The following is an 18,069-nucleotide window of genomic DNA, read 5'->3' on the forward strand; positions in this document are numbered from 1 at the left end:
TGGCCTCTCTGTTGAGCCTAGGTGGGGCTGCGACGTGTTGATCTTCCGAGGCCGGGCATGACCCAGGAAAGTGTGTCCGGCCAAATGGGATCAAGCGTGTTGGGTTATGTGGTGCACCCCTGCAGGGAAGTTAATCTATTCGAATAGCCGTGATCTTCGGTAACAGGACGACTTGGAGTTGTACCTTGACCTTATGACAACTAGAACCGGATACTTAATAAAACACACCCTTCCAAGTGCCAGATACAACCGGTGGTCGCTCTACCTCAGGGATATGAGGAGGGGATCGCCGGGTAGGATTATGCTATGAGATGCTATTTGGAGATGCTACTTGGAGATGCTACTTGGAGGACTTCAATCTACTCTCTTCTACTTGATGCAAGACGGTGGCTGCGAGAAGCGTAGTCTTCGTAAGACTAGCTATCCCCCTCTTATTCTGGCATTCTGCAGTTCAGTCCATTGATATGGCCCTTTACACATATACCCATGCATATGTAGTGTAGTTCCTTGCTTGCGAGTACTTTGGATGAGTACTCACGGTTGCTTTCTCCCCCCCTTTTCCCCCTTTCCTTTCTTTCTGGTTGTCGCAACCAGATGCTGGAGTCCAGGAGCCAGACGCCACCGTCGACGACGACCCCTACTACACTGGAGGTGCCTACTACTACGTGCTGCCCGCTGATGACGACCGGGAGTAGTTTAGGAGGATCCCAGGCAGGAGGCATGCGCCTCTTTCCATCTGTATCCCAGTTTGTGCTAGCCTTCTTAAGGCAAACTTGTTTAACTTATGTCTGTACTCAGATATTGTTGCTTCGCTGACTCGTCTATGATCGAGCACTTGTATTCGAGCCCTCGAGGCCCCTGGCTTGTATTATGATGCTTGTATGACTTATTTTATTTGTAGAGTTGTGTTGTGATATCTTCCCGTGAGTCCCTGATCTTGATCGTACACATTTGCGTGCATGATTAGTGTACGATTGAATCGGGGGCGTCACATGTTTCCTTTATTTTGTCAGTTTTAGATCATCTCACTGAATTTGTGTGTACAAGCCCTGCAGTGCAGATGTATTTTAGTGTAAGCTCAGCAACTTTTGATGAATTCTCAGTGTAATATACCCCAGAATTATAGTGCAATTTATCCCATATTTTGAGTGTATTTGACAGTGTAATATACCCTAGAATTACAGTGTAATTTAGCCCATATTTTTAGTGTAATCTCCATGATTAAATTTTCTGGTTGCAGTGCAGTTCTTGTTATATATTTCTGGTTGTTAGACTGTTCAGCTATGCAGAGTGAAATACAAGTTCAGCATGTCGATAATGATTTTGGCAGCAGTGTGAGGCAGCAGTGTGCGGCACAATTCCTTCATTGGATAATGATTTTGCAGGTACCCCGAGAGGCCCTTGAGTTTGCCGGAATGTCGATTAACTTCCGTTCCGGCAAATTCGGGTACTCCATATGTCCTATTTTCAGCAAAGGTCATGCTGAAATTTTCCGTGAATTTTAGCATGACTTTGCTAAAAATAGGACATATGGGGTACTTGTGACTAATGCATGGGCTGGGGTATCTTAGTAGTTAATTAAGTAGGATCAAGTGCCCCGGCGTACTTGTGACTAATGCATGGCTTTTAGGGTGCCTCGGTGTCGATAAAAACCGAAATGATGAAAGCTTAGGCTTTTAGGGTGCCTCGGTGTCGATAAAAACCGAAATGATGAAAGCTTAGGCTTTTAGGGTGCCTCGGCATCGAAAAACCATCAATGATAAAAGCTTAGCTTTTAGGATGCCTCGGTGTCGACAAACCCTAAATGATGTGACCATGATCTTGTTCCTTGACAATAACCAACTTTTTAACCAAACTTTGTTCCTATTTAGAGAGAAACATGGCCAACAACGATGAGGCCGGGGGTTCGGGCGGCAAGGCATTCTGAGAGCTGTCCCAGGAGATGGAGGAACAACCTCACTTGTATGAGGACGCCGCCTTCCCCACCGATCCTGAGACCACTGATGGTACCACCAAGGATGACCTCACTGATGCCACCACTGATGATGCCGCCGAGGATGCCACCACTGATGATGGCGGCGCATGCACAGATGGCAGCCAACCGAAGAGGCAACGGAAGGACCGGCGCCCGACCGTGCTCCGCACCCTCAAGGAGGAAGTTACTGAAGTGGACTCCGACGGGAATCCAACGGCGCCCGAACGAATAGTCAAGGGGTACTCGCTTCAGCTCGGGTGCATTCTCCGGAGCACCATCTCGATCAACACCGAGAACCTGAGGCATCCTGACCGAGGGAATTTGCGCAACCTCCTCTTCACGAAGCTGCACTAACGATACAAGTTCCCCGCTGAATTTGAAAACACAAGCCTCAAAGGGAATAAAGTGAACAATGCTGCCCTCACGAAGATGAGCAAGGCCCTGTCTACTTGGAAAAGCAATGTGAAGAGAATGATCGAGAAAGGTGAGAGTTATGAGAAGATCAAGGAGAAAAATCCTTCGATCACCGAAGATGACTACAACGACTTCAAGATCAATTGGTCGAGCACCGCAAACTCCGAATCAAGTAAGTGGGGGAAAGAAATGCGGGAGCTGAACTTAGGGGAACACACACTCGGTCCCGACGGTTACGGAGTGGCGGAGCCTATATGGGACAAGGAGGAGGCGGACCGTGCCGAGCAAGGCCTACCGCCCCTCTTCGATAAATACGGTGACAAGCAGACCAGGAACTTTGTCAGGGCCCGGTACAAGAAGGACCCAAAAACAAAGGAGCTTACCACGGATCCAAAGACCAGGGCGCTTGAGCTTGTTCTGGTAAGGAATACACCCCCGTGTAATTAGCTCCATATGGCTGCATTCTAATTAATGAAGCCAAATTTCTAAATGGTTCACATTCCTTCCGCAGGCGACTGAAAGCAGTAGCGCGGGGTCGACTAAGAGCAACCCTTGGGACACCACTCTAAATAGGGTGTTGAATGTAATGAAGAACAAGGATAAGCTCAGTAAGCCGACGTCAGCTGGTCGTGTGGCCGGCAAAGGCTTGTCGACAAAATGGTCGTCATACTATAACACTGGTGGGCGAAAGGAGAAAAAGACCAGCTCGGAAAGCCAGGCGCGCGAGGTTCAAGAACTCAGGGCACAGGTGGCGCGGATTCCGGAGATTGTCCAAGAGCAAGTGGAACAACAACTCGGAAGGACGATCACCGCCATTGTGCCTACATTGATCTAGGGGATTAGTGCGTGGATTGCGGGCGGCGAACAGGGGCCGCCCCCGATTCCTAGCTTCACGACCAGCAACTCGCAGAACGCGATGGCAGGGCCATTGGTGTCTCCGACGCCGGCACGGGAGCTTAATGCACCCGGGTGTACGCCGGCCGGCACCTCTGCAGCAAGCGGCCCCTCCGTCAACTGCACGCCCGCCGTTGGCGGTGCCTCGACATTAGCCGAACTCGACGCCATCATCACGGTAACTAATTAAGCCTCTCTCGGCCGAGGACTTCATCTCCTTGCCTTTGACTGGGCATCCCTGATGCCCTACATGTTTTCGCAGGGCGCCGCCGACGTTCCGTGCACTCTCCTGCACTTCGTGAACAACGAGTTGGTCGATGTCGCCAAGGGCAAAATCGTTCAACCGGGCAACCCCTTGTTCCACGGTACCCGGATGCCACCCAACTTGTTTAGGGTTCAACTGGTTCGGGTGCTGCCAGGCTGCGACGAGTTGTTACCTCCGATTCGACCCGTCGGGGCCGACGATGATGACGTGATGACCCTTAGCGCCTGCCTGAGCTGGCCCCTACTTTGGCCGAAGAGCCAGATTCGTTTGGGGGCGGGGGACACCACCCCAAAGACAACACCGCCAGTCGTGCCGGCGCCAAGTCGGCCCCATGGCAAGACCGCCGCAATGGTGCCGGACATACCTATGCCACTGGATCCAAACATGCATATGGCACAGGATCAGAACGACGACGACGGCGATACATTTGCCAACATCGATCAGTACTTTGCCGATCATGGGTACGGTGGCGACTTCATGGGGCCTCCTTCTCAAGAACCCAACCCAACAAAAGATGTGCGCGATCTAGCTGGTACCGTGGAGAAGCCAAGTTACAACAGGCATCGTCTGCCGTTCAGCTCTCAGGAGACGCCTCCAGCTGCCGACTTCACCGAGCCTCAGATAGGCGAGGTGCAAAATATTATCAGCCCCAACACACTCAAGAAGGCGGTCTGTGAGCAGAACTCGGTCCCATTACAGGAGAAGAAGAAGGCACGCAAAAGAAAGACTAACAAGGGTGCGGGCCAGCCGGCACCGAGTACGATCCGTGCTCAGGACGGGCCACCTTCACCTGAGGATATCTCGAGGAGGGTGCATGTGGCGGGTAGGCCGATGCTACCGAGAAATATGCTCGATGCTGCAACCGGTGCTATGCGGAGTCTGCATGACAGTGTTCTTTCTTTGGAGAAGCGGCGTCTCGGAGAGAAGGATGTGGCATACCCGGTTTTCGCGGCCAAGGTGCCAGAGGGCAAGGGCTTTGTGGATAACTCCATCGGGGGTACGATCGTCCTGCGGTTTGATGACATCCACGCTATGTTGAACCTTCATCCGCTGCACTACACCTTCGTTCGGCTATTTTCGCTGAGTATGGAGATGCGGATCTTTCGCGACAAGACCCCGGACATCGTGATAGTCGACCCCTTCTACATGCATGCCAAGATCTTGGGCAGCGCTGGGGACCGGCAAGTCGCGACTTCTTACCTCGACGGCGTCATTCTGGCAAACCAAGATAAGGATAACTTCCTCGTGCCTTACTTTCCCGAGTAAGTCCTCCCCTCAACCGCCCCGTAACATACGAATTCTTAGATTTCGATCGTTTTTCTTTTAACATTCCGTGTTTTCTGCAGTGGCACACATTGCACGCTCATCCTCCTAAGCCCCAAATATTCCATGGCCACGTATTTCGACCCGGACCGTCAGTCGAATGTAGACTACACAAATGTCAAGAAGGTTCTTGATGATGTTCTCCCCGGCTACGTCAAATCTGGAGGCACATTCACCAGGCCTATTCGTAAGTACGGCAAGCATGTGTTCTCCCACAATACGACGTTCTGCTGCGTCAAGCAGCCGCCTGGCAGTCAGAAGGGTGCCTACTACGCCATCCATCACATGCGGGCGATCGTACGGGACCATCATCAACTTCTGCTACCGAGTAAACTCAAAGATTGGGCCGCGAGCGCGTCGGCAATCCAGGACGCGGAGATCAGACAAGAATTCTTTCGCATCCAGTCGGAGTTTGCAGAAATCATCTATCAAGATGTCCTTCGTACCTCAGGGCAGTTCTACCTCAGAAATCAACCGTCCAACAGTGACATCGACACAATGCTACAAATGCAGGCTGACAACGACCGTTATTTCATGACTCCCACGATAGACGGCGGCTTCATTCACGCTCCAGTCCCTTGAGTCGAGTCGAAAGCAGTGATGCTGTGTCTAGTTCTGAAACATTGATTGGCTCATGTTGTAATTAAACTTTAATGAACTTTTAGTATATCTCTTTGGTTTCGAGAGTCGTTCAACTTAGATGTAATCGATGCTATTAATGTCTTGCTTTTCTCTTCCGATCGTTCTGTTGCATACTTATATATTGCTTATGTATTGTCTGTGAATTGGTACTAACGTTTCGTTTGGCTACTGCATAGCGATGCCGTCGTATGTCGTGTACAAGGGTAAGGTTCCCGGAGTCTACGGCGACTGGGAGGAGTGTCGGAGACAGGTTCACCGATTCAGCGGTAACAGTTACAAAGGGTACACCACTAGGGCCGAGGCCGAATCTAGATACGCCCGCTATCTAGCGGGAGAGGGGAGGGAGCGCTGGAGGAACCGGATAAAGATGAGTTTCATCGTGATGATGCTCATCGTGATGACCGCAGCTCTCTTCTATGTGATGGTAGTTTAGATGATCGATATCGACTTGTAATGTGAAGACAAACTTGCTACCCGCGGTCTCGAGACTTGTAATATAATGTTCTATCTTTGTTCGGTCTTTTCAATTCGGAGACTAATATGATGAATTGTATTCGGAGACTAATATGATGAATTGTATTCAGAGACTAATCTTCTATTGTATTCGATGAATCTATTGTTGATGTGTGCTGTCTATATTTTGTCCAATTATACATTTTGTAACCTGTGCAAAAAACAGAAAATAAAAAAATATAAAAAACCTAATATTCATACTAATGGCGCATCACATCACAGTGCACCATTAGTATGCCAAAGGATACTAATGGCGCATCATTAAACAGTGCGCCATTAGTATGCCGAAGTTACTAATGGCGCATCTTGTTGTTGTGCGCCATTAGTATGCCAAAGCACCTGGGTATACATGGCCCCCTGGGAGGCATACTAATGGCGCACTGTTGTATATACAAATGGCGCATCTGAGGTGCGCCATTAGTATACCAGATACTAATGGCGTGGCACTAATGGCGCACCACTAATGCGCCATTAATGGCCAAATTAGGTGCGCCATTAGTAGGCCTTTTCCTAGTAGTGTTCGGCCCCTGGGGGCGACCTAGCTCCCAGTCACGCCCCCAAGCGCCGGCCCCAGGATGCGGGAAATTTAAACTTGGTCGTTCCCGCTCTCAAAAGATGCCACAAATCCGACGATCAGACATAGTCTGGCATTACAAAAAATAGGGCGCCGCATGCCGCAAGTTTGCGTGCGCAATGATTCACTCGGCGGGGTCGGCTCCAGGCGTTGGCGGAGTCGGCGTGCGCGGGCTCGGCGGTGTCAGAGCTGCTTCGGTGCTGGGCTGTGTCGGCGCGGCTTCGGTACTGCTGGGCGGTGTTGTAGAGGCGTCGTTCGGGCTTGGCGTCCGTGTGGTCGTGGGCGCGGGAGCTTGCGTCGTCGGCGTCGTCGGTGTTGCCGTCTGCATCTGGTTCAGGATGAGGCCGCGCTCCGCCATGTACCACGCCCTGAGCTGCTCGTCGTTGCTCTGGAGCATGTCCGCCCCGCCCATCAGAAAAGCCATGTCGGTGTTCCTCTTCTTCGCGGCGACGTTCGTCCGGAGCAGGTCGAGCTTGATGGCGTTGTTCTTCCTCAGCGACGACCACCGCGCCTCGGTCTTCTCTTCACGTAGGATGGCTCGGGCTTGGGCGTCGGCGAGGCAATGCTCGATGGACTCCTACACTCGCGCGGTTGCCGCGTCGGCATTTTTCCCCTTCTTTGCCAATTTGTGGCCGTCCGGCCGCCCCTCTGACGCGCACGGAGTCGTCGCGTCCGGCTTGTATGTCTCCTTGGCCTTGTCGAGGGTACTTCGGACTTCCGCCCACTTCTCACACTTGTCAATGCGCTTGTAGACGTGGAGGTGCTTGAAGTCGGCATCTTGGTTGTCGTGCCGATACATGATGAACATACGCAGCAGCTGCGTGGAGGAACAAACAGTTGGCGGGCGGCGGGCGTTGACGACGAAGAGATGCGGGCGAACGGCGTGCGTACCTGATCCTCAACGCTGGCGCCGCTCTCCGGGCGAGCCGCGACATCCTCGACGATTCCATGCCATTTGTTGCACGCCAACTGGATACGCCCCCAATGGTTCGCCATCGCCTTGGAGCCGCGCTGCATGTAGACGCCTTTGAAGTACGGGTCGACGAGCTTCCGCTTGTCGAACTCGGCCTTGATGCGGTCCCAGTACGTCTCCAAGCTCTGGTTCGCGCCGGTGGTCGGGTCGAGGCAGACGACTTTCCATACTTCGGCGAGGCATTCCTCCTCCTTGGACGTCCACTTGATGCGCGGTTCGCCTGACCTAGCCGCCCGCTTCTTCTTCTTCTGGTGCCCCTTCGTCGGAACAGGAGCCAGCTCCTCCTCCTCCTCGGCTTCCTGCGCTTCGTGCGCGTCCTCGCCGTAGACGTAGCCGAGCTCGCCCTCCATGTTGCCGCTGAGATCCACTACCTTGTCCTGGGTGGCGAACCCGGGAGACGCGGCGGCCGCGGTCGATCCTGTCGCGATGATGTCGTCCATGTCGGCTCCTATGTCGTTGGTGTCGCCGAGGTGCGAGAAGGGCAGCGGTCCACGGCGGAGATGGGGCGTCGGTGTGGACGCGTAGGCGGCGGGCGGCGAGTAGTTGTATGGAGGGTACTGCACGCCGATGAAGGCGGGCGAGGGTGTGCGCATCGCGGGGTGGCCATGGGGGAAGGTCACGTTTGGGTTGAACCCCGCGTGCGCGTCGCCGTCGGCGTAGCCGGGCGACGACGATCCCCATGGAGATCCGACGCCTTGCTGTCCCCAGGGCGCGTACTGGGCGTGGCTGACGACGGGTAGATTCATCATCCCCGCATGGTCGACCGATGAGGAAGACGCCGCCGCACGTGCCGCGTTGTCGCGAGCCTTCTTGGCAATGGCCATGTTCCGCCGGTCGGTGGTGACTGCGTCGCGTCGCTGAACTTCCACCCTCCACTCGACGCTCGACATGCCCGGTGGCTTCGATGGCGGCGCCCTCGGCTTCCTCTGCTTCGGCTGGGCCACGGTGCCAGTCATGGTTGCCGCCGCGCGCGGCATGACGTACTTCTTCGGCGGCATGGCGGCGACTGGAAGGCGAGCTGGAGGGGGTTTGGCGGGAGAAAGGGAGGGAATGGCGGGAGGAAGGCGAGCGAACGGAAGAGATGCGAGGGAAAAGCGTCAAGAAGCGGCGGGAAAAGGCCCTCGGGTCGCCGCCAGGGCGGGCCCATGCATCTTTTTCGCTTGTGCCGGCTCTCCAAGCGCCCCCTAGGGCGCCGGGTTTGGCCTGGGTCCGCCGGCACCAATTTTGGCCCGAGCCGGTGAAAAACGGGATTCTGGGGGCGCGACTGGGCCGTTTTTTTTGGTGCCGGCGCGACAAAGTCACCTGGGAAAGACCTGTTGGAGGCGCGGCTGGAGATGCCCTAAGGCCAATGGAAGCGAGGCAGACCGGCGGCGACGTCGGCGGGAGACAGACAAACTCCAGCTTTGGGGGAGGCGACGGTCGTAGGGAACGTGAGTCCCGTGAGTGCACACGTACGTGGTGGGGTTCGGTATCTGCCGGCCACACACTTGAGGACCTTTTCAACCAAAGGATATTCATTGGTGGATATACACAAATTCATATGTTGGGCATGCATGGATTCATAACTTCCTACATGGATACCCCGATGGAAACTAATCTAACATGTGGGACCTGCATGGCAGTGACACATCTCATATAGCATGTCCTAGTTTTGTATCGATGATTAAGTATTGACCATATTATGATGTGTCATTTTTAGTTGTGTTACATACATATATAACTGTTACTCCATCTATCCATATATTTAGGGCCTAATGCACTTTTCAAGGTTAACTTTGACAACATGTTAGAGCAATAATACATAACATGCAAGTTACACAAAGAATATTGTCAAATTCGTATGTGAAAGGAGCTTCTAATGATATATTTTCACATTATATATCTCACATACTATTAAGCATAGTCAAAGGCAGTCTAGAAAAATGCATTAGGCCCTATATATATGGATGGAGGGAGTAATTCGTATTGTCTATGATGTTATGTGCCATTTTATCATTATTTTTGTTATCGAGATGAAATGTTGTTATGGTTGTTGTTTCTATTATTGCATGGATAGCATCACAAGAAAAACCAAAAAACGAAAAAAGATATATGTGGTAAATGACTTGAATGGGAATGTGAATTTAGATGAATCAATGATGCTACCTTAAAGTGTGCCATGCAAGTTACTATTGCTCCAATGCGTACGTCATATGAACACCTCTTGACTAATGAAACTTAAAGCCAAATAAATGATAGATCAACGATATGTTAAATTGAGTGATTTTACGTTACTAAAATATATTGAAAGTTGTTCTATAATTTTTTTAATAATGTTAGGAAGCTACAATAAAAATTCCCTGAATTTTTTAATTCAAAAACACATATTTGTAGTTATAACCCAAATGTTAACCTAGAAGAAGTTTACATTTTTGAGAAGTAAAAATAGGAACCCGAAATTGCTGGAATTATCTTATTTGCACCTGGAGTACTTGATGCCTCAAAAAGATTGCAGGCGGCCCAGCCAGGTCGCATCAAAACTGGTACCATGTTGCTTTAACTCTTTCTTTCACGTTCTGGTCTGGTCCAGAAGCGCGCATTCTTCTTTTTTGTCATGGGCAACGCAGGCATAGGGTCCTAATTATCCATTAGATCAGTCATGTTTTTCTCAGTTTCTTCTGGGGAGAAGTTATTCTCGGAGCTCGTCAAGCGCAGTATAATCCGAGAACAAGGAAGAGCACTCATGTGCCATAATGCTTTCTTCCATGCATACATCATCTCATGGCAAAATTGATGATAATCTTGTCTTTGCACTGGAAGGGTTTTGTGATGGAGGGTTGCACCTCTCAGGGCAACACCTCTGGTACAGAGATGAGATCGTATTCGAGAGCATTGACTTCTGCGGACAACGGTCGCTTATAGTGTTTGGGGAATGGCATCATTTAGGAGCATGAAGGTTCTCCTGGTGCTTGATCTAGAAAACACGTCAAATGTCACAAATGGCGATATACAAGATATCTTGAAGATACTATCTCGGCTTAAGTTCCTTTCTCTGAGAGGATGCAGAGATATTACCCGTGTGCCCCAATCATTGGGTGGCCTGAGACAGCTCCAGTTTCTCAATGTGAAGGACACCTCCTAGTCGCAATTCCAGCAGCTATCATCAAGCTAGAGAAGCTACAAAATGTTGGTGCTGGCACCACTAAATCATGTAATGATGGTGGTATCACTACCACACTGAGCCCCTATGCCGATGGTCCAGGCCGTCGGCATAGCCCTGATACCCGTCGGCATAGGGCCGTCGGCAACATATGCGTCGGCGTACCCCAGGTCCCCGTCGGCATAGAATGGCCGTCGGCATAGATGCCTATGCCGACGGCGTCCGTACATCTATGCCGACGGCCCTGGCCGTCGGCAATGCTTCGCGCCTAACGGTGATTGCTGTTGCCGCCGTCAAGTGCTGCCCATACAAGAGACGCCACGTGGCAGGGCTATGCCGACGGCTTAGCCATAGGCATAGCTTCAAACCTATGCCTACAGCTAAGCCGTAGGCATAGCCCTGCCACATGGCGCATTCTGGTAGCTCCTCGTACAGGCTAGGCATAGATGCAAAACTATGCCGACGGCTTAGCCGTAGGCATAAACACCACATGGCAGCTTCTGGTATCACGAGAGCCATCTATGCCTACGGCATTGCCGTCGGCATACTTGCTCACCAGAACGAAAAAAATTAGCCAAAAAGGCTAGCTATTTACAAATGCTTATACAGACATGATTCAACAACCATGGATTTGCAAACACAGACCATAGAATATTTTTTATGTACATAACATTCCCATTCTAAGACTCCACAGCAGCATTAGAGGAGGCCGAGGGGCATTGGTGGGGGAGACAAGGCTGCAACGATGGAGGTGGCATACAGTCAGTATAACAAACCGAAGATCCTACATATGAGGATGAATATGTAATCTATACACTGAATTTACCAAAAGAAACCCGCCTAGAACAGGGGCATCCAACTAAAAAGGCAGAAAATTATTGCCTTTCATGAAGATGCTCCAGTTTTGGTTGTATCTATCAAGCATGAGTTGTTCAAGGCAAGCTCCAAAGAGAAAGAAATTGAGCTCCAAAGAGAAAGAAATTGGTCTCTGATTGTGACTGATGATACTTACTCATATAAATTTTCAGTCAAAGTAAAACCAAAAAATTGATGCATATAAACTGAACCAGAGTGTAGTGCTGCTGATTCATATGTATATACAGAAGATGCAAGTGTCATTGAGTTGGTTTTAGTCAAAGTAAAAACAAATTGACACATACAAAACTAAATGAAAGTGGTGTTGATTCATGTGCATGTACAGATTGAGGTGCCATCCAGTTGGTTTCAGTCAAAGTTCAACCAAAAAATTGACACATACAAACTGAAGAGAAGTGTGGTGCTGACTCATATGTATATACAGAAGATGCAAGTTTCGTCGAGTTGGTTTTAGTCAAAGTAAAAACAAAAGGACACATACAAAACTAAACCAAGGTGGTGTTTGATTCATGTGCATGTACAAATTGAGGTGCCATCCAGTTGGTTTCAGTCAAAGTTCAACCAAAAAAATGACACATACAAACTGAAGAGAAGTGTGGTGCTGATTCATATGTATGTATGTACAGGAGATGCAAGTGCCACCAAGATAGATAGTTTCAGTCAAAGTAAGAAAACAATTGGACACATACAAACTGAAGCAAACCGTCATGCTTTTTCATGTGTACATACAAAAGATGCAAGTGCTATCCAGAATTTGGATATAGGTAGTACGCTCATGTGGTGAATTTTGTGAATCTATACTCTGCATCTACCAAAAAGACCGCTCCCCTCACATGCAAATATAATTCAGTCCAATGGCTTTCTTCTCCCCTCACATGCATAAGACAAGAGCAGACCATGTAAACAGGCGGATCAGACCTTCACCTTGGGAGGGAGGCGAGTGCTACCTGTTGCCATGCCGTCGTCGAGATCGGGTGGTCCTCCTCCTTGAGCAAGACAAGGTTGTTCCTCCCCTACACTCCAATGGCCATCTTCTCCAAGGACATCTACAAGGGCAGAACACTCAAATGTAAACATGCAAACTGAACCAAACCGAGGTGCATATTCATATGTGTGTGTATGTAGAGATGCAAGTGCCATCTGAATTTTGGGGAACCAAAGCGTGGTTGTTGTTGTTGCTAAACGAGGAGCAAGTTGTTTTAGCAACAGCACATACTAGTAATTAGCTAGGACCATTATTATTGCACAACCATTCGAGGACGGTGGCAGACACATCAACTCACAAGGCTCTACTGGAGAAACAAAATAATAGGATATGTGATGTTATCAATCTTAGCACAAGAAGAAAAAAACACAGCCACTCCGATAGAATGGATGGATGCACCATGCACAATCATCGGTTCCATCATTGCAGCACTAGTTGAGCAACAAATCAAATATAACAGTAGTTCCATTGGTTCAGCCAACAAGTTAACAAAAGTTTACTTCCCACTACTAATTTTGCAACTTGTCATAATAAAGAAAACAGAGCTTGACATCACAGCAACAAATAAATAATGACCCGTTGTACTACATATATCTGTAAAGGACTTCTTGAGAGATGATATTATTACCAATCAAGAAAAATTAAGATCAAGGCTCCAGTACATAAGCGGTACCTACCTGTGCATCAAAGAAGAGATGGATAATCAATTTATATGTAGGTAGTACCAAACAAAGGATCAGATTTAAGTTCATTCAAATTGATGCATATGTGGGTTGGCAGAAACAAAAAAATAATATATATAAATAGAACAAAGGATCAAATTTAAGTTCATTCAAATTGATGCATATGTGGCTTGGCAGAAACAAAAAAAGAATATATATAAATAGATCTACAGATATGAACAAAATGGCAAATGTGAAAGAAAATAGCGCAAATAAAATGTTGATTGTTTTGGAAGATCCAAAGGTACATATGATCAATTAATCATAACCGGGAATCTGAACATATTAATGCAAAATAGTAACTGACTATAGCAAATGAAATTGAGATAGAAAAAATTGCTACCTAGAGTCCTTGACTCAACCGAGAGATCTATGGGAACCAAAATTTTACATGCAATTTATCCATGTTCAGGTAATACAAAATATGCAGAGTAATTAAATTGTGTAGTAGATAGCCCATATATAAAACTAAAGGTAGAAACTGGAGTAATGAAACATATCTGGATTGATGTGCAAATGCTATAGCGACTTACATGCTTGGATTTAATAATTATGATGAAGCAGATTAGTGTGATGCATATGCATGTTCGTCGGAACAGATCTAGGGGAAACAACAAAGTAACCTGCACTTCCACTAATTTATTAATCACATGCTCTTTGACTAACCATCCAAAAAATATAGATCAAGGATGATACTGCCAGCCACCTGCGGGGAGTAAGAATGAGTAGTTTCTGCTAATTAGAGGACAAACTAAAAAAAGCTAACTAGAGATTTCCTCTTTCTGTGTGTGTACGTTGTGCTCTGGCCGGTGGGGGAATGATAGAAAAAGCAACTACTGCTATGTATGTTAGCTTGTCCATCAGGATAGATCAAACTAGCTACCGGTGAAGGATATATCCAGCTTCGTGACTTAAGAGAACCACAGCTAGGTTGCTTCGGCAAGGAGTGGGTTTGGCTCAGCATTGCGTCGACTTTCATCGCCTTCTACTCACACCTCGCTCCTCATCTCCGTTCGACTTGTAGCAGCAAAATTAACCAATCCCTATTGGTACTATCTAACTAAAGAACCAAGATTCTAAACTCATCTTCTCTCTCTGTTTGGTACTAACTAGACAAATAAATAAATAAAGGACTTGTTCATACAAATCCCTCTAGAATTCCTTCACACAAGAGGATTTGCATCACATATTCCTCAAATTAGCAGCAGCAGTAGTGAGCAGAGGAAGGAGGCGAAGGAGATGGAGGTGCTACCTGCCGAGGTGGGTCGTCGTGGCCGTGCTTGAGCTAGGCAGCCCCCGCCTCCTCGAGTAGGACAGGGCCGCCAGCTAGGTGCGCCCCTCGTCCTCCGCTTCCTCGAGTAGGAAGGACGGCGCCCTCCTGCCGTCCTCGTCGTCCAGGCCGCGCCAAGGTGACCTGCAGCAAGGGAAGGAAAGGAGAAGGTGAGGTGGGGAGGGTGGATCCGGGGGAGAAAAGAGGGAAAGGACGTACCTGCGCCATGCCGGTAACGGATCCGTCGAGCTCAGGCCTCGCCGTCGCCAGATGTGGCTGATCCCGGCGATGTTAGGGGTGGCGGCCGAAACCCTAGCTAGCCACGGGGACGGTGGAGGGCGGGAGCGCGGATTCTGGACGGAGGGGGAGGTGGAGCGGACCTAGGGGAGCTCGGGGGTGTGCTGCGCGCCGCCGGAGCTCGCCGGAACTGGCCGGCGCAGGTGGTGGCGGCGGCGAGGGAGAGAGGCTCGTGGGGGAGAGAGGAGTCGCGAGAGACAGAGGTTCGTGGGGAGAGAGCGAGGTAGGGGTTGGGTGGGCTCTTTTTTCTTTTTCTTTTTTCTCCTTTTCTCTAGATGGATGGATGGATGGTTGTGGGGTGGACAGCTAGATGGATAGATGGATGGATATGCGCCACGTCATCGATCCGTGGCACAAACGTTTCCACCAATAGAAACCAAGCTCATACAATTGTGTTCTCCCTTTTGTTTTTCTTCTATTTTTTTTCAACCCTCTTGGACCGACCGTCGACGATCCGTGATGGGAGAGGAGGGCGGCAAGGAGGAGATGGTGAGGTGAGGTGGAGAGGGAATGGATCGGGGAATGGTGCGTCCAGTATGACGGCTATGAGTCCGGACGGGGACCTACGGATAGTCGCACGGAACATCTCTTCGGCTTTCCCCATCACCGTCGACGAAGACACGTGCGACGTCCCTCAGCATCGAACGATGACACCAAAGGAGGGGTAGGCGCCACCATCGGGGGGTGAATGTACCTCGACGGCATGCTGGATCCAGCGGTTAAAATCGACCAAAAATCATACGATGCCGGAAATCCTCGGGACCTGGCACGGTGTCGTCATATGGCCCTTGTAGGGTGTGCTGAAAGTTTTAGTGTGTTCCGTAGAAGCCTGACCGGAAGTCGCTTGTAAACTGCACCATCTCCGAGGTACTATCTGGCTATCGAGAGAGAACGTGTCCAGTTTGTGAAGGAAGTGCATTGCCCGTTGATCCGCTGACCTCAAAACTTCTCGTGCTCTCAAAGGGGACAATTGCATGACACATGTCAGTACATAGCATTTTTCGGGCCCGCCTGCAATATTTGAGACATTTAATGCATCCTTAGGGTTTCAATGCAGGAATGGCAGATCTGCACGACGGCCACCTGAAATGATGTCCAGAAGTGGTTTTCCCAATCATATATGATGTCTTTGCGGTATGTGTAGGCCTAGTGCAACCCAAAGGGGGCATGCCCCACCACCGAGAGGCGAATGTACCTCAGCGGCATGCCGGATCCAGCCGTTAAAATCGACCAAAAATCATACGATGCCAGAAATCCTCAGGACCTGGCATGGTGTCATCATATGGCCCTTGTAGGGTGCGGTGAAAGTTTTAGCGCGTTTCGTAGAAGCTTGCCCGGAGGTTGCATGTAAACTGCACTATCTCCGAGGTAGTATCTGGCTATCAAGAGAGAACGTCTCCGGTTTGTGAAGGAAGTGTGTTGCCCGTTGCTCCATTGACCTCGAAACTTCTCGTGCTCTCAAAGGGGGCCATTGCATGACACGTGCCAGTACATGGCATTTTTCGGGCCTGCCTGCAATATTTGAGACATTTACTACATCCGTAGGGTTTCAACGCGGGAAATTGCAGATCTGCACGGCGACCACCTGAAATGATGTCCAGAAGTGTTTTGTTAAATCACATATGATGTCTTTGCGGTATTTGTAGACCTAGTGCAACCAAAGGAGGGGCAGGCCCACCACCATAGGGTGAATGTACCTCGGCAGCATGCCGGATCTAGCCGTTAAAATCCACGGGAAATCATGCGATGCCGGAAATCCTCGGGACCTGGCATGGTGTAGTCATATGGCCCTTGTAAAAGTTTGAGCATATTTCATAGAAGCCTGACAGGAGGCCACTTGTAAACTACACCATCTCCAAGGTAGTATCTGGTTATTGAGAAAGAACGTGTTTGGTTTTGTGAAGGAAGTGTGCTGCCTGTTGCTCTGTTGGCTATTTCAACGCTCCATCACACTTGTATATATATGTTAAGACACAATGCAAGTTTTGGTGGCATTGCTACCCCCGAAGGCCCCCGACCGGCCTTACCCTAGCCCCGTTGACCCGGAGATCTAGGCCTTTGACTTACACCGGACGGCCTTTGACCAATGGACTTTTCCACCTGATTGTGATAGGTCAGCCCATAGGAACATTTCAGAACAAGGTCTGGGCCCAATCCACCATCGGATCCCCCTCGTGTCGCCCCGGCGCAACTGTTTCCCCCGTCCAAGTGCTGGCGGCAGCGCCTTCCGTGAAGGGGGTCACACTCCGGAGCCGCATGACGGGTGTTTGCACCTGACAGCACACTTCCAGACATGTAAGAGGAGCCAACGCAAGATTTGGTGGCATGGTTAGCCCCCGAAGGCCCCTGGCCACACTCGTAGACACGCGAAGAACAATCCGTAGTGGGGGGGGGGGGTTCACATACTCTTGCATCTTAAAAAAATATAAGAAATTGCCACACCTATTATATCACATGTGTCTGCACTGTGTAAAAATTTCATGAATTGGTCACACTCCGAGTGTTCAGAACTATTTCATGCAACTTCAAAACTGCAGAGGGATTACATCGATTTCATTGCCGTCCGTGAGGGGGGAGGACCTCACACCTGAGCCGCGTATTGCCTCTTTATACGTGCCACCACACCTTAAGACATGTATGAGGACCCGGCGCGATGCTCTGGTGGCATTGCTACCCCACGAAGGGTTTTTTCTCAAAATATACAAAAAAATCAAAACAAAATGGTGTTTTTTGTAAATTTGAAGAAAACATGATTTAAGTTAGTTCAAATTTGAAACATAGTATAGCAACATAATCCTTTCAAGATTCTGATAAAAAACCATATAAAATTTGTCAAAATCGATCCAAGTATCAATTACTTATGCTTTTAACAAAGTATAAGGACATATATGCAAAAGTACACGAGGTCACATTTCTAACATACTAAAAAATAAAAATAAACTGGATAGTCATAATCTATGGAAAATTCTACCCAAGTCGATGTATAATTTGTGTATGCTTAAGTTTAGATAAGTTAGATTTAAATTATTGAAATTTTAACTTTTAAAAAATAAAAATAATTTAAAATAAAAAAACAGATGATATCTATGCCTACGGCCATGCCGTAGGCATAGTTCTCGGGGCTACTAGGAGGCGCCACATGGCGGGGCTATGCCTACGGCGTTGCCGTAGGCATAGATGGATAACTATGCCTACGGCTTTGCCGTC

The 18,069-nt window shown here is 49.1% G+C and overlaps 1 long non-coding RNA gene across 2 annotated transcripts; it reads right to left on the reverse strand.

Annotated features, from left to right (window-relative positions):
- Positions 1–12,126: 12,126 nt before the first annotated feature.
- LOC119297934 lies at positions 12,127–15,058 on the reverse strand. 2 transcript variants are annotated; one of them, XR_005145767.1, is made up of 3 exons: positions 14,785–15,058; positions 14,548–14,709; positions 12,127–12,634 (listed from the first exon to the last, which is right to left on the reverse strand). It is a non-coding gene; the product is annotated as an uncharacterized LOC119297934 (long non-coding RNA). The 2 variants fall into 2 exon arrangements; XR_005145768.1 differs by lacking the exon at positions 12,127–12,634 and adding an exon at positions 13,170–13,250.
- Between the last annotated feature and the right edge of the window lie 3,011 nt (positions 15,059–18,069).

The sequence above is a fragment of the Triticum dicoccoides genome, chromosome 5A (assembly GCF_002162155.2).
Source record: "Triticum dicoccoides isolate Atlit2015 ecotype Zavitan chromosome 5A, WEW_v2.0, whole genome shotgun sequence".
In the NCBI taxonomy this organism is placed as follows: domain Eukaryota; kingdom Viridiplantae; phylum Streptophyta; class Magnoliopsida; order Poales; family Poaceae; genus Triticum; species Triticum dicoccoides.